The 3,525-nt window shown below is 29.4% G+C and overlaps 1 protein-coding gene across 2 annotated transcripts in view; it reads left to right on the top strand.

Moving 5' to 3' along the window:
• The window catches only part of mustn1b (musculoskeletal, embryonic nuclear protein 1b), an 11,592-nt gene extending 8,344 nt beyond the window's left edge, over positions 1-3,248 (top strand). Inside the window, exon 5 of one of the 2 annotated variants that reach the window (XM_061922530.1) lies at positions 2,800-3,248. The gene's annotated coding sequence lies outside the window, so the exon portion shown is untranslated. Of the gene's footprint in view, positions 1-2,688 lie in introns of both variants that reach the window. The other variant, XM_061922531.1, reaches the window with a different exon arrangement.
• Positions 3,249-3,525: the final 277 nt, after the last annotated feature.

Below are 3,525 nucleotides of genomic sequence, written 5' to 3'. Positions count from 1 at the left end.
ATGCTTTTCTTTTTTTTTTTCTTTATTTGCAATATTTGTGTCACAGTGTTGTTGACGAACCCCAAGATGCAGAGATGGCGGCAGGTATGATGCGAGAAAACATGATTTAATGTCCAAAAGTAAAAATAAAGAAAAGACACAAACCAGGAACTAGGAACAGCTAAACTGGAAAACGGGAAACAGGATCCAGCAAACAGGAACTAGGAACAAAAAGACAGAAAGCAGTCCACAGCATACAGGAACGACAAGTCATAATGACAATAAACCAGCTGTGACTGGAGGACAAAGCAGGTTTAAATAGGAGCGGGCTGATTGACACCAGGTGTGGCCAGATGCCAATCAACCGCAGCTGAGGGGAAAGAGCACTCAGGGAGAAAACCAGGAAAAGACCAAAATAAAAGCGCTGACAGGAAACAAAGACATACACAGAGGATAAACTAAAACAAAACCAAACTGTTTTAGTGCCAGGTAGTGAGTGTAATGAAGTGAAGTGAATTATATTTATATAGCGCTTTTTCTCTAGTGACTCAAAACGCTTTTACATAGTGAAACCTAATATCTAGGTTACATTTAAACCAGTGTGGATGGTTAAAATATATTTTAAAAAATCACATCTTCATTATGGGGTGTTTTGTGTGGAATTTTGAGGATAAATTGAATTTAGTACATTTTAGAATAAGGCTGTAAAATGTGGAAAAAGTGAAGCCCTGTGAGTGCTTTCTGGATGCAATGTATATCATTTGGTGAAACCATTGAAATTAAGTAATTTAAAAAAACAATACATCCTCTCAGATGAATTATCTGAGCAATATGAAATATGATCAATCTTACTGTAATTTAAAGTAATAAATGTTTAATAACATCAGGGGGTCACCAACCCTTTTGAAACCAAGAGCTACTTCTTGGGTACTGATTAATGCGAAGGGCTACCAGTTTGATACACACTTAAATAAATTGCCAGAAATAGCCAATTTGCTCAATTTACCTTTAATAAATAAATCTATACATATAAAAAAAAATGGGTATTTCTGTCTGTCATTCCGTCGTACATTTTTTTTTCCTGTTACGGAAGGTTTTTTGTAGAGAATAAATGATGAAAAAAACACTTAAATGAACGGTTTAAAAGAGGAGAGAACACGAAAAAAAAGAAAATTTAATTTTGAAACATAGTTTATCTTCAATTTCGACTCTTTAAAATTCAAAATTCAACCGGGAAAAAATGAAGAGAAAAAATAGCTAATTCGAAACTTTTTGAAAAATTAAAAAAAATTATTTATGGAACATCATTAGTATTTTTTCATGATTTAGATTCATTTTTGAATTTTGATTACATGTTTTAAATAGGTTAAAATCCATTCTGCACTTTGTTAGAATATATAACAAATTGGACCAAGCTATATTTCTAACAAAGACAAATCATTATTTCTTCTAGATTTTCCAGAACAAAAATTTTAAAAGAAATTCAAAAGATTTTGAAATAAGATATAAATTTGACTTTACAGATTTTTTAGATTAGCCTGATAATTTTTTTTTTATTTTAATCCCAAATTTGAAGAAATATTTCACAAATATTCTTTGTCGAAAAAACAGAAGCTAAAATGAAGAATTCTATTAAAATGTATTTATTATTCTTTACATCAAAAAAAGAAATACTTCAACATTGATTTAAATTGTCAGGAAAGAAGAGGAAAACATTTAAATGTGTTTAAAAATCCTAAAATCATTTTTAAGGTTGTATATTTTCTCTAAAATTGTCTTTCTGAAAGTTATAAGAAGCAAATTTAAAAAATAAATGAATGTATTTAAACAAGTGAAGACCAAGTCTTTAAAATATTTTCTTGGATTTTCAAATTATATTTGAGTTTTGTCTCTCTTAGAAATAAAAATGTCCAGCAAAGCGAGAACAGCTTGCTAGTAAATAAATACAATTTTAAAAATAGTATATATGTATGTATATATGTACATGTATATATGTATGTATATATATATGTATATATATATGTATATGTATGTATATATATATGTATATGTATGTATATGTATATATATATATATGTATATATATATGTATATGTATATATATGTATATGTATGTATATGTATATATATATATATATGTATATATATATGTATATGTATGTATATATATATGTATATGTATGTATATGTATATGTATGTATATATATATGTATATGTATGTATATGTATATGTATGTATATATATATGTATATGTATGTATATGTATATATATATATATATATATATGTATATATGTGTGTGTATATATATATGTGTGTATATATATATGTGTGTATATATATATGTGTGTGTGTGTGTGTGTGTGTGTATATATATATGTATATATATATGTATGTATGTATGTATATATATTATGTATAAAATCTCATGTTTTTGTTTCCCATTTTCAATATAATTTAACTAAACTAAATAAAAACAGACTTCAAATAAACCAATTGTTTTTTGGGGTTTTAAAATAAAATGTTTATAAGCCAATATTTTTTGTTGTATTTTTTATGAAATTTAGATAAACCAATCATTAAAAAAAAAAAAAAAAATCATAATTCAAATAAACTAATCGCTCTTTGTTTTTCAGTAGTCTTTTTTTTTTCTCCTCATTTTGAAATTTAATTTAAATAAACCAATTGTTTTTGTTTGTTCTTTTCAGTTCCCATCGATGAAAAGCAAACCCAATGACCAAAACCTACCCTGACCAACATCATTAAAGGGAGTGTCCTTCACTGTACTCACAAGTGTTTGCTCCTGTTTATCTTTGCAGAGCGGATGGGCAAAGTGGCCCCATCAGTTTTTAGCGGCGTGCGGACCGGGACCGAGACCTCCCTGGACAAGCCACCCGCCAAAGCTCCTGGAGCGAGCGTGTTCAACAAGTAGTCCCTCGCCGCACCTTTCATCATTACTCCGAGAAACAACTGTTATTTTTATCAAAGTGCAGCTTTTTTTTTCCACCTGGACAGATGCAGCGTGGGTGGAGGTCACAATGTTTGCTTTAAGTGGAGACACAACCTTTGTTGACTCAAGACCTTAAAACAATTATTGCACAGTGACAACTTTGGTGAGTCCAACATTGGCACATATTTCTTACTCTTTTTTTTCTTTTTTTTTTACAAAATAAATAATGTCACAATGACTTAAAACCTCATGATCAGCCACTCCCTTTGCTTACAGTGTGGACAAAATCACTTGAATATAAATCTCTTCATAAATGGATGCCTCTTTTTTTTTTTTAACGATATTATGATTCACTTACCGCAGGGGTGTCCAAACTTTTTCCACTGAGGGCCGCACACTGAAAAATCAAAGCAAGCTGGGGCTATTTTGATATGTTTTATTTTAAAAATCAATACAATATATGTATAAAAATATACATTTAGGCCTCCACTCAAGCTTGATCCCGGTGACACCAAAGGGTTTCGGTAAAAAAAGTATTAAAAATGTGTCATTAATCAGTCTTATTATTATTCTAGGCTTAAATCTCTACATAAAA

Source organism: Nerophis ophidion, linkage group LG16 (assembly GCF_033978795.1).
Source record: "Nerophis ophidion isolate RoL-2023_Sa linkage group LG16, RoL_Noph_v1.0, whole genome shotgun sequence".
Lineage (NCBI taxonomy): Eukaryota > Metazoa > Chordata > Actinopteri > Syngnathiformes > Syngnathidae > Nerophis > Nerophis ophidion.
The sequence above is the reverse complement of the archived record's forward strand: the minus strand, read 5'-3'. Positions and strand labels throughout refer to the sequence as shown.